Consider the following 14,260-nt stretch of genomic DNA (forward strand, 5'->3'; position numbering starts at 1 on the left):
TCGGACTCCCTTGCCCATTATAACTGAAAGGACACACGCCTAAAAAGTAAGTAGTTTCCAAGGGCTGAGATCCTTCAAGAATGACAGTTTGGGTCATACCACCAGGTAAGCCAACATGACATACAGATAAAAGCTAAGGGTGAGGAGGATTTAGAATGGACAGTGGTGGAAGGAGACAGTGAGTACTTGCGTAGGCCCCAAAACCAACTTCAAAGGCAGAGTCTGCAGTTAGTTCACTAAGCCCTCTCTTCTAAGTTCCCCCTCAAGAAGATAGACCCATGTGGAGCTGCTCCATGTACATGTATGGAGAAGTGGAATTATAATTTGTAAGGTTTAGGCTATGGCAGCCATGGAGTTGGGCCCCTCAAGTCTCTTTTCAAGACAGCATTTGTTATAAACAGTGTAGTTAACCTCCAGACATAGCATCTTCCATATCCCTTCTGCTGCAGACCAAACATTGTCTTTAGCCAGAAAGCTAGGGTAAGTGTAGAATTCACTTTATGCATTCCCCCTCTTGCAGTGACCACAGTCTTGCACTGCCTGCTGTCAAAGTCTGAAAAATAGCTCTCATATTTTGTCCAGTATTTTAGCTGTTTTACATGGGAGAATAATTTCCATACCAATTAATCCTACTTGGTTGGAAACAGAAAGCCACTGAGATCTTAACGCCATGTTTAATAACAGCTTCATCAGAAATCGCAGTATGTCTAAATGCATTCAAATTATAGTAAGAATGAAATTCCCAAGTGTTAACTCTACTTTGGTTGCTTTGATTCAGAGGATCATGCATATAATCTCTAAAACATTTCTTATCCATAAATCTATACTTAGATGAACATTAGGATAATTTGAACACACCATGTCGCTTTATTATTGAAAGTTATTTGAATAAATCCTGCTGTTAAAGTAATACCTGATAATACCCACAGCTAAAAAAATCACAGAAATGCTGGAAATTACAAACATACAACTTTTTCAGAAAACTACCTAATTCAAATTGATATACAAGTCAACCAAATATCAGCTCCTGAAAATTTTTAAATGGATCATAATGGCACACAATGGAGATTAAATGCAGCCCTAAGAAACTGCAATGTCATTAGATCATTTAACTATCACATAGCAGAGAAATTGATTTGGAAGGAAATCTAAAGATCACCAGCCTAATTTCTCTATCTTATTTTTATTTATCAATGTTTTGAGGTTTTCTGGTTTTGACTTTGTAAGTATTTATTCATTTTTTTAAGAGAGAAAGAGGGCGCATGCGTACATGCAAGAAGGGGAGGGGCAGAGAAAGAGGGAAAGAGAGAATCTCAGGCAGATTCCATGCCCAGCACAGAGCACCAAGCCAGACTCAATCTCATGACGATGAAATTATGACCTGAACTGAAAAAAAGAATCAGATGCTTAACCAACTGAGCCACCCAGGCACCCTGTAAAGTTCATTTTGAATTTTAACTGAAATTAATATTTAAACATTCTTATACTAACCCACGATCGGACTTGTCAACACAGATAAAAGCAGAAAGCTCAGTTCACTGTGGCTCATTTTAGTCAATCTATTTCTTTTTTTTTTTTTTTTTAAGTTTTTTCTCAACGTTTATGTATTTTGGGGACAGAGAGAGACAGAGCATGAACGGGGGAGGGGCAGAGAGAGAGGGAGACACAGAATCGGAAACAGGCTCCAGGCTCTGAGCCATCAGCCCAGAGCCCGACGCGGGGCTCGAACTCACGGACCGCGAGATCGTGACCTGGCTGAAGTCGGACGCTTAACCGACTGCGCCACCCAGGCGCCCCTAGTCAATCTATTTCTTGTAGTGCTGTTGGAATTGTTTGAGCCACTAAATATTAAAAATTAGCTAAGGTAATCAGCTGATTAATCTAGTGATAAAGTGGTATATTTGTGCAAAGTTTATAAAGCCGACATGTAAGCTTCTTGTGTTTAATATTAAATTGTGCTTTATCAGTTTCTATGATTCCATTATTAACTTGATCAAGTAGGTAACATTGTGATCTTACTATAATTTTTAATTAAAATGAACTTCAATTAATTCAAAATGGATTTTACTTTAATGTCAGAAGATTCCAATGCCAATTTTAAAAATAACATACAATTGTTATTTATGTAAATTCTCAAATCTCTTTGGTTGCATACTTGTAATTTGGATTCCTTCCATCCATGTTTTATAATAGTGAGATTATCTCATGGTAGTATATAAAACAAGTTTCTTTGTAAGAAACAAATATCAAATATGTTAAAAAGAAAAAACAATTCTGTCAATACATTAAAATATGCTTTACTATTCCCTCCAAAATCAGCATATTTATCATAACCTGCCTATATTTTGCTATCTTATTTCTTTACAAACATCAGTTTTCATATACAAAACATGAAAATAATGTTTGACATAAAAAATTCAAGAGTGGGTTTTTGCAGTATCTTTTGGTTGATGAACTATTTATGATCACACTATTTTTTTTTTAAATGTTTACTTATTTATGTTTGAGAGAGAGCAAGGGAGTGTGAGCAGGGGAGGGGCAGAGAGAGAGAGAGAATCCCAAGCAGGCTCTGCACTGCCAGCATGGAACCCGATGTGGGGCTCAAAACTCTGAACCACGAGATTATTACCTGAGGTGAAATCAAGAGTCAGACACTTAACCAAATGAACCACTGAGACACCCTAAACCAAATATATTCAAAAGAGAAAAAATTTATACACACAAAGCATCTCAATAGGTACTGATAAGAAATTTTTAAATAAATGGATGTTTGGCAATATTCAATATTCACTCATTTAAAAATATCTTGGTTAAGTTAAAATATAAGGTATGTACTGAATATGATAATACATCATCTCAAAGCAAAATTCAACCCTATGTGTATACTAAAATTAAAAAAGACCCTCCCACTAATGTAAAAAAGACTTGAGTATCTATTTTCATGTTTCTAACTGTATTTAGAAACACTGTCTCTTAGGGGCGACTGGGTGGTTCAGTCGGTTGAGCATCAAACTTCAGTTCACATCATGATCTCGCAGTTTGTGAGTTCAAGCCCTGCATTGGGCTCTGTGCTGACAGCTCAGAGCCTGGAGCCTGCTTCGGATTCTGTGTCTCCTTCTCTCTCTGCACCCCCCCCTCCACTCACACTCTGTCTCTTTCTCCTTCAAAAATAAATAAACATTAAAAAAAAAATTTTAAATAAAAAAAGAGAAATACTGTCTCTTCAATATTACAAGAAAAATAGATTTTGAAAAATATTTTCACAAGATATGATTATTATCTAAAGAAGTAAGTATACATAGTAAGAAAACTTTAAGTTTTTAAGGTAGTCATGTGTTAAATACCTAAACAAAAATCCATGCCATTTTCTATATATCCATGTCATAATTTTGAAAACACGTTGACAACAAACTCATGGTAAAAATGGAATGGGACTTTGGAGTTATCGAGGAATTTTAAATTTTTGAAGGTGCAAAACAGATGAAAATTTATTTCACAAATGAAATAAAGTGAGTTGAGGAAGCCAGAGATATATGAATACATATCGAAGTGCTGAACTGAAATTTGGATTCCATCTGCCTACAAGAATATTTATGAGGCTGACAACTCAGAACGAGTAGAGTGAGAAAGTTGCAGGTAACCAGTTTCCAATGTGCCCTCCCTATGTGCTGCACAACCCAGGAATCCAGACCGACAGGCAGCCTAATGTTGATCCCCACAAAGCACACACATACTAGAGACCTAGAGAGGATTGCAGGCTGAAGGTGCATTTTTGAGAAAAAGTTTCTAGAAGCCTATGCGGTGATGAGCTGTCTCCCCTCATTTCTGTAACACATATTGTTCTACCCTATACCACGGTGGTATACGCACCCAAATCCTGTAAACTGGCAGCAGAGCCTAATTGTGTGAAGTCTGGGGAAAACCGATCTGGTCAAATTTGGGCAGGAGAGTCTGGGCTGTGAACAGGCGACAGGCCACACATGAGAGGATGCACATTTCCCAGGATGTTATCAGAGTAGCAACTGACACCAACCACAGTCACAAATTCTTTGTCAAAGAAGAAATTTCCTTGACACAGTAGACCAAGGTTTATGAAGTTATAAATTTACAATTCTTAGAGAAATTTTTAACAGGCAAATCCTGCTTTTTTAGTAACTTTGTTCTAAGTAACCTTACTAAATAATGCTTATTATGAAATTAAATTTATTAAAAATTAAGTAAAATGATTGAACATAATTTATTACATTGGTAATATGGATGGGACTGTGGAAAAGGACATTAGGTAAAAACTAAGGAAATATAAATAAAATATGGACTTTAGTCAATAATAATATTGGTTCATTAATTATAACACATTTATCATACAAATGTAAGTATTGGTATGGGAACTTTCTATGCTACCCTCAAATAATTTTCCATAAATCTAAAACTGTTCTTAAAAAATGCAGTTTATAAGAAAATTATAACCAAAACTTTGGTATGATTAAATTATGAATTGGGTTTACCCATGGGTATGCCTTACGGCAAATTCACACTCAGTTCATCATTTTTCTTTTGTTTTTGTGAAACCTATCAATTTATTTCATGTTAAAGTGTAGCAAAATCTCTCTCTCTCTCTCTCTCACACACACACACACACACACACACACACACACACCCATACCCCTACGCACCCCACTAAAAAGTAATCTAGCACATGGTTAGAAGAATATTAAAAGAAGAAAAGACTTTTCCAATCTGGTATCTGATTGATAGTATTTACTGGGCCTTTGCAATGTTCCAAGCACAATTCTAAAAGTTTGGTTCTGTTTTATGTTAGCAATTCACTGTACCAATTAAAAACCCTATGAGGATGTCCATCCTTTGTTACAATGTAGAAAGTTGCAAGGGCCTGTTGCTTTCACCCTAGCAATAAGAGTAAGATATGCTACAACGTCACAGTTTTTTTTTCCATTTATAGCCCTGATGATACAAAGAAATATATACAGATTCCAAACAGCAAAGAGTCTTCTCTAGAAGGAAAGAAACATGAATGTTTCTATTTCTGCCAGAGCTGTAGAAATACGGCATAGAAATCTTCACATAGAAGTTAACTGGTCAAATGTAGAGTGTGCTTTTAGTGGCTGCCATATGTATTAGATTCCTTGAGGAGCCCCAGCAGTTCAGTAAATCTGCAGACACACATGCAGGCTCTTTCCCTTGGACTGTCCTGGAATATGCTGCAGGCTGGTAGAAAGACACGAAAGCTGAGAAAGAGTGCACTGAAATCCAAAGTGCAAGCCAGCAGCCCACTGAAAACAGAGGAGCAGAAGAACTGAGGAAGAGGCCTGTATGTGCTCTAGGTCTTAACCACATGCACTTCCCTCAGTGGTCCCTGAAGCCTGGAAGCAGGGCATAGAGCAGAAAATAAACTCCCTAAGTTCAGAAAACTGAGAGTAGAATGGAAAAATTAAAGAGCCCCCTAGCTAGAAATATTTTAGAAAAAATAAAACTGTCTTTATTAGCAGATGACGTGATTGTGAGAAAAATCCTGAGCAATCTACAAGAGGCTACAGTAAACAAATTTAGTAAGGTGTCAGGATACAAGTTCAATGTACAAAAATCAATTGTATTCTTACATACTAACAGCAGTTGAAAAATAAAAATTTCAAAATCCATCTCATAATAGTTTGAAAGTTACTTAGAAATGAACTGAACAAAAGACATGAAAGACATGCATTAGAAAAAATTATGGACATCGTGTAGGAACCAAGGGCAGGCTGCCCCCAAAATGTGCCACATTGGCATAGTGATTAAATAAGAAACAACCCATGCAAAACCACCCAAGCTCCTCCTCTGTCTCCCTGAAAGCAGGAAGCAGGTCTCCCATATGAAAAATATCCTTCCTATACTACGAAGTAAAAAGACATCTTTATCACCAGAGATAGAGACTTCAAAGCTGAGAAAATTGTAAACACAAACCTTATTTAATCACGTGCTACCTCAGCCCAAATTCTGCTTAGAATTCCTTACTCATTAAAGGTCCTAAACATCTGATTTACTTATCCTGGAAATTCTCACAGATTCATAGTCTCTTTATCCAAAATGTATAAAAACTGCCTGCCTTGGTTATTTCCTTAGGTCCAATTATTGGGCCACTGTGCACACATAATAAAACTTCATGTTTTTTTCTCCTCTTAACCTGTCTCATGTAAATTTAATTCTTAGTCCAACTGAAAGACCTTGAGGGTAAAAGAAGAATTCTCTCCCCACAACAGGCAGAGAGAAATGAAAATAAAACCCAAATAAATGGAGATATATTGTTGTCCCTGAATTAGAGATGCTGTATAAGTAATCTCATCTGTTCTTTCCAAACTGATTATTGATTCGTTATAATCTCAGCCATGATTTCAGTAGGCTTCTAATAGAATTTGGCAAGATAATTTTAAATGTTATAAAGAAATACAAAGAATATAGAGTAGATGATAATAATTTTGAAAAACAAGAGTTTTAGGCTATACCTACATGACTATACTACTTGATTTCAATACTCTGTACCAATTCCCTATGGTATTAGCCTTAGGATAGACGTATAGATGAAAAGGAAAGAATAGTAAATCCATCATAGACCACAACTGAAAAAATCAGGTAATTTTTCAAAATAGACTTATTTAGAACACTTTCAAATTTAAAGAAAGACTGAGAATATAGGGGCACCTGGGCAGTTCAGTCAGTTAAGCATTTCATTCTTGATTTCGGCTCAGGTCCCGATTTCACAGTTTCATGGGTTTGAACTCCATGTCAGATTCTGTGCTGACCCTGAAGAACCTGCTTGGGATTCTCACACTCTCTCTGCCCTCCCCTGCTCACATTCTCTCTGTCTCTCTCAAAATAAATACATTTAAAAAAAAATAGAGAAGATAGTATGTGAGTTCCCATATAACCCACATCCAATTACTCCTACTATTAACATCTAACATTAGTATGCTATATTTTTTATAATAAATCAATATTCATACATAATTAATCTCCATACTTTACTTGCATTTCTTTAGTTTTTATGTAACATCCTTTTCCTGTTGAGAGTCCCACTCATAATATCACATTACACTTAGTTGCCATATCTCCATAGGCTCCTCTTAGCTGTGATAGTTTCTCCACTTTCCTTGCTTTTGATGATCTTAATAGATTTGAAGGCTACTGGTTAGGTATTTTGTAGGATGCCTTCTATCGAGACTTGTCTGATGTCCTTCTAATCATTAGACTGGAGTTATGGTTTTTTGAAAGGAAGACCACAGTGGGTAAGTACCATTTTCATCATTATATCAAGCCTACCTAATACTAAGATGACTTGCTCTTGATATTAACATTAACCACCTGGTTGAGGCAGTGTTTGCCAGATCTCTCTACTACAGGCTTGTTCTTTTTCCCTTTCCCATATTGTACTCTTAGGAAGGAAGTCACTATGTATGGCCTACACATAAAGGGTGGGATGTCAGGTACCATCTCCTTAAGAGAAAACATTTACTTAAATCTGGAATTTTTCTGCACAGATTTGCCTCTTCCCCATTTCATTCCTTTATGAATCATTTATTTATAGCAGAATAGTTATTTTATACTTTGGGTTATAATCCAGTGCTACTTTACTGTTTTTTTCTCAGATTGCTCTAGCTCTGGCCATCAGGAACTCTTTTGTTTGGCTCTCATATACCTTTGACATACGTCTCTCAATAAGGGCTTTGAGAACTTCCTGACTTGCAGATACTCTAGGGTACTCCAGTTCATCTTGTATATTTCCTGCCCCAGTTTTAGAATGAGACTTTTCTCTAAGGAGCCCAGGTTGCTTTTATTGGAGAATATTAGAAACCAAGTTCTGAGTTGTTATTGGCACATCAGGCTTTTCCAGTTGACAGAGACAGGAAACACATGTATGTCTACTAACATATACATGATATACATAAAATGTACATGTACACACAAACCCTAAAATGCTCTACATATGTGCTTGTATGTATAGTATGCATATACTATACACACATAAGTATTTCTATGTGTAACCATCTGTGTCTGTATTAGGTAGGAGGGAAGTCTTAAGCCACTGATATAAAGCCTACTCTAGGCGATGGTCTCAGAAGACTGATGAGGACAGCAACAGAATTACTGGACAGGGAAGGGTGAATATACAGAGTATAAAAAAAATAAGTGGCCAACTGCCCACCGAAGACCAAATTAAAATTCTAAATCATACAAGGAAATCTGATAAGGCAACAAAATAAATAATTGAGGCTCACAAAACTCAAGTAATAGGAAATAAATGAGACTTTAAAATAAGTATGCTTAAAATTCACAGAGAGATCAACATGGAATATTAAAACTATGTGTTACAAACAGATGAAAATGTTGGATAAATGAGATAAAAAAAAATAAACATAGTAATGTGGCCTGGCAGGAGCTAAACTGTGGCTTCACTGGAGTGTTAGTACAGAAGCAGAAAGTAAGGAATTTGGCTTCTGGAAGGTGAAAAGAACCAAAACATCACAGCAAGAAATGGTGGAACAGACACAGGAGGAAGCCAGAAGCGAGGCAAGCCCACAGTATGTTAAAAGGTAAAAATTCTCCCCAAATCTCTATGATACTGACAGGGGCTAGACAGGCAGACAGCACACAGTCAGCCCCTTAGGAACTGAGCCAAACCACCTGCTGTTTCCATGAGCACCTCTGTCAGAGCTCCAAATCCCTACAGGACTGGTAATGCCAAGCCAGGATTATTCAGCCTTGTTGTGCACTGTAAAGAGGGATTTACTAATCAATATCCCAGTAGGATCTTTAACAGTTTTAGATAATTTTTCCAGCAGCAATAAGTTAGTAATGTCAACAAATAAGCACAAATGACCAGATGGCAGGTACATGAGGCTTGCTGGACTAGCATTCATTGGGGGAAAAACTCAGGAAGTCAGGATCAGTAGCAGGCTTGCGTGGCCTCCATTGCCCATCACAAGATTGGCAGGTGCAGAGCAACCTGGCAAAACCAGTCTTCAGACTCCAGCAGGGGGATCCTGATGCTTGGGCCATGGCGCTTCAAGATAGCTCATTAACAAAACTCTAATCATTACTCTGGTGTTCTCATGGATTGTGATAGAACATCAATACAACGTAAGAGAATGTTCCTCCTGACATCTCCAGCCTATCCAGGTGTGATCAGGGGCTGGTGTCCATGACTAACAGTTACTGGTATTCAGTGATAGAAGCAGGTTGCAGGATTTACCATATCAGTGTTCATGGCTGGGTATGAGCTATCCTCCTTCCTTGGCACTAACAGGGAGCCCAAGTTTTGTGGTTAGCTGGAGTTTGTGGCCCTAAACAGCTGGTGGCAAAAGTAACCTACAGCGGCAAGGTGGAGTCATCTCCGGAGATGCCTGATGGTCTGTTCTGAGGAGCAGCCAACAGTGCAAGCCAGGGAGCCAGCCAGGGACTGCCTACACTGGAGACAGACCACAGAAAAGCACAGGATATACCAGAGATGGAAGTCCAAGTCAAACATAGAAGGACAGCCTCACTAAGCAACCAAGAGGGTCAGCTTTACCCAAGGGGATCTCAGCAGCAAGTACCCATGGCAAGTTTCCAGCCAGAACTGAGACAAGCATTCTCATCTGAGACAGTAAGAGATGGTTACAGTCATATTGGAACATCCAGGTAGCTGATTTCCACATGAAACACCAGGTACTATCAACTGTTTGAAGCTTCTGTCCCAACTTGCACTGGTTGTGGTAGTGCCTGCATCATACCTTTATCTGTAGTCTTCACTAAGCTGTAGGTATTAAGGATTCTGAAATCGACATTGGATTTGGTGCTGTTTTGGAACACCAACTACGACTGTGGGAAAGCGAGTTGCAGCAGCACATTGACCATACAATGAGATGTATCCTGCAAGATGGCCAAATCTTCATTGGCACCTTTAAGGTTTTTGACAAGCATATGAACCTGATCCTCTGTGATTGTGATGAATTCAGGAAGATCAAGCCAAAGAATGTGAAGCATCTGGAGCGTGAAGAAAAGCGGATCTTGGGTCTGGTGTTGCTGTGTGGGGAGAACTTGGTTTCCATGACTGTGGAAGGACCACCCCCCACCAAAGGTACCCAAATGCCCAAAGGCATTTCTCAGGTACCATTGCTGGAGTTGCAGGAGGCCCTGAGGTTGGCAGAAGACCTGGCAGAGGAATGCCAGCTGGTGTTCCAGTTCCCCGGGCTCCTGCTGGATTAGCAGGGCCTGTCCGAGGGGTTGGGGGCCTTCCACAGGGAAGAGGCACTGTAGCAGCTACTCTTGTTGCTACTACTGGCAGCATTGTTGGAGCCCCAGCTCAGTATCCACCAGGATGGGGGACACCACCCATTTCTTTGGTCAAGCAATACCACCTCCAGACATTATGGTTCCTCCACCTGATATGAGACCCACCCATGGGCCCACCAACAAGCTTCCCTCTGCTCGAGGGATGCCAGTAGACATGCCCTCTCCAGGAATGAGACCCCTATCTCCCCAGGAATGCGACCCCTATCTCCCCAGGAATGCATCCATGAAGACCCTAGGATACTTTGATCCTTCTTAAGTTACTTTTTTCCCCTGCCATGTGTCTTGTGAAACTCTGTAGAGTGTTTGTGAGCTTTTGTTTCCTATTTGCTGCATTAATATTAGCTAATAAATGTACAGATGCACAGAGCAATTAAACTGCAAAAAATAAGGTAACCTATAGTGTTAGAAGTCAGGACAAGTTGTTCTTGGAACACTATTGATATGTGAGCATATGAGGATATGAGGGAGCTTCTGGAATGCTGCTAAAATTCTTTTTCTTGATCTGGATGCTAGTTACACAGGTGAGCTTAACCTTATGATAAGCTGTCGAAATGTGTACTTATAATTTGTACATCTTTAGATGCATATTATTTTTCAACATAAAATTTAACATTAAAAAAGAAATAGCTCGACCACATCTAGGTGAGATAAAGTACAAAGCAAGGGACAAACACTTTCACCAAGATCAAGTGGGGGAAAAGAGAATAACTGCAGTGGATTGTAGCAAATCAGATATGTTAAAATTGGTGAGTTTACAATATTTATTTTTTAAAGGTAAATAGTCCTATGGACCAGGAAGATTTAATTATTTTAAATTTGTAGGCACCTAATAAAACTTCTTCTAAATAAATGAGGAAACAAAATCTATGAAAACTGATAAAAACAAAATTGACAAAAGTGAAGGGAGAAATAGATCTGTACTTAAAGTGGCTATATTTTAATAAACCATTTTTAGTTATTGATGGAATAGGCTTCAAAGATAAGATTTTGTAAATATGAATTACCATATATGTTATGAATTAATATACTGAATCATAATACAATGTTACACATATATATATCACATCAATAACTGCAGTATATACATTCTTTTCAACCATAAAAGGAACTTTTTATAAAAATTGACCTTGAATAGGACATAAAGCAAAGTAACAAATTTAAAAGGATGAAATCACTCAATGCATGCTTTCTGAACATAATGCAATTTTACTAAAATTCAGTAATGCAAATATACCTAGATGATAGCCATGCGTTTGAATTAAGAAAATTCTTAACAGAAATTAAGAGAAAATATTTTACCTTATAATGTAAGGAAAACAACATATATCAAAACTAATCTGCACTGTGTCAACATGAATGAGTCTTATACACCTAACGTGGGAAAGAAGCAATGTGCAACAATGCATACCCCATGATCCCATTTTGAAAATTCAAAAATGTGTACTAACAAGAAGTTTGTAGAGAAAACAAATATGTAATTAATATTCAAATAACTTTGAAAAGGTCAACAGAACATAATTTCTTATAAGAAATGCCTTAAAACTGAAGTTATTTTATTAGTAACTAATAAAATAACAGCCCAAATTGTTCAACAGACAAATTTGACTAAAAAATCAAGAAACTCTTAACTCCAAATTTAAAAAAGTTGTTTTTAATGTTTATTTATTTTTGAGAGAGAGAGAGAGACAGAGACAGAGTGCAAGCAGGGGAGGGGCAGAGAGAGGAGACACAGAATCCGAAGCAGGCTCCAGGCTCTGAGCTGTCAGCACAAAGCCTTACACGGGACGCAAACCCACAAACCGGGAGATCAGACCTGAGCCAAAGTCGGACGTTTAACTGACTAAGCCATCCAGGTGCCCCTTAACTCCAAACTTAACACTCTTTTATGGAATACAAAAAAGAAACATTACTCAATTCCAATAATATACTGCTATAACCAGAAATGATAGCATAAGTGGTACAAGATAATAAAGCTACAAGCCAGTCTCATTCATAGTCTTAGACATATCTAAATAAAATATTTAAAAACTGAAGCCAGCAACATATAAAATAATACATCATACCAATTTGTGTTTTTATAAGGAATATAAATTTGAATTATCAAACAGAAGTAGAAAGGTCATAATCATGTCAAAACTGGCAAATCCCATTTAATAAAATTCAACATTAATAAGCACAACTATTTATAAACAGACAAGAAGAAAGCTCTCTACATGATCAAGGGTGTTCACAAAAAACTGCCATAAACACTGTATTCAATAGTAAAACTCAGTATCAGCAAGGATCCAACTTTTAATTCTATTACTATACTGGAGATCCTAGCCAACTTAGTAAGATTAGAAAAAGGAATTAAAGGGGCACCTGGTGGCTCAGCTGGTTAAGCGCCGACTTAGGCTAAGGTCATGATCTCATGGTTCATGGGCTCAAGCCCCCCCCCATCAGGCTCTGTGCTGACACTCAGAGCCTGGAGCCTGCTTCGGAGTCTGTGTGTGTCTCTCTCTCTGCCCCTCCCCAACTCATGCTCACTCTCTATCTCAAAAATAAACACTAAATTTTTTTAAAGAAAAATTAAAGAGCATAAAAATAATTCAAGAAATAAACACGTCATAATCTACAGATGACATAACAAAGAAAACAAAAAAAAATTACAAAAAATATATTGGAATAGGAGAGTTTACCAACGTTGCTAGATACAAAGTCAGTCAATAACTAGAGAGCAACTGCATGCATTAGCAGAAAGGAAAGGATAAAGATCCCACATTTTTACTTTCTGTATTTGTACTGAGTCTATCTTCTTCTTAGATCTCCTTTTCCATAGGGACAAGGGCTCAATGTAAGAGCAACCCTAATCTTTGAAGGATAATTAATCCATTTGGACAGCAGGTGATCTGGACTTGGATGCAACTGTTATTTGGGTGTTGCCTGGGAAAGTGAGTTGCCTACAGCAGGGCAAGAAAGTATTTCCTAATACAGAGGGAAAGAAAAGGTCTTATAGAGAATTCTGCTTAAGTCCAGTCCCTCCAGGTTGAAGAAGGGTAAGCGTCCTAGGGCCCAAGTCAGTTTGTTGTCCTTTCATTCTTCTGTCGTCTTACTGACTCAAATGCTCACTTTATGCCTCATGGGACAGTGGTCATCTTGTAATAATGAGGATGAAAGCAATACTGTCACAATGAGCAAACATGAAGTTAAGAGAGTCTGGTCCTCAATGAAACCACTGAGCCACTATCACAGCCCTAGACTGTCTCCCTCCAGGCTCCTTATTGCAAATACATCCTTTCATTTTTTTAGCCACTGCAGTATAATCTTAGCATGTAGCAGAACTTAAAACTAATGTGTACAATTGTCTATATATAAAATCAAAGACACTCAAGGGACCAAATATTAGAGTAAGAGTATCTGTTAAGAGCTCTGAATACAAGATCAACATAGGAAACTAAATAGCATTCTTCTATAAAAGTAGCACATATTTAAAATTAAATATAAAAAGTATCCATTGTCAATAGCAAGCAATAAAAATATTTCCCATTTTGTTGGAATAAAATCCAAGTAGAATAAAATCACACAAAAAGGTTTGAAACGTCTACAAAAATATTAACAAAAATTACTGAAGAACAAAAAACATCTTAATAAATGGAGAGAGATACCATGCTTACAGAAGACTCAATATTATAAAACCTAATTCTCTCAAATCAACCTCTGAAATCAGGGCAATTTCAATAAAATGACCAACAAAGCTTTACATGAATTTATAACAGATGATCTTTAAGAAAAAACAAATTTAATGTTTATTTATTATTGAGAGACAGAGAAAGACGAGAATGAGCATGGGAGGGGCAGAGAGAGGAGGAAACACAGAATCCAAAGCAGGCTCCAGGCTCTAAGCTGTCAACACAGAGCTTTACATGGGGCTTGAACTCACAAACTGTGAGATCAT

At 37.5% G+C, this 14,260-nt stretch overlaps 2 pseudogenes; both read left to right on the forward strand.

The window, feature by feature from the left end:
• The first annotated feature begins 9,398 nt into the window (after positions 1–9,398).
• LOC125164860 (SNRPN upstream reading frame protein-like) lies at positions 9,399–9,676 on the forward strand (annotated as a pseudogene).
• Positions 9,677–9,687: 11 nt separating this feature from the next.
• Positions 9,688–10,582, forward strand: LOC125164861 (small nuclear ribonucleoprotein-associated protein B-like; annotated as a pseudogene).
• The last annotated feature ends 3,678 nt before the right edge of the window (positions 10,583–14,260 follow it).

Source organism: Prionailurus viverrinus, chromosome B1 (assembly GCF_022837055.1).
Source record: "Prionailurus viverrinus isolate Anna chromosome B1, UM_Priviv_1.0, whole genome shotgun sequence".
In the NCBI taxonomy this organism is placed as follows: domain Eukaryota; kingdom Metazoa; phylum Chordata; class Mammalia; order Carnivora; family Felidae; genus Prionailurus; species Prionailurus viverrinus.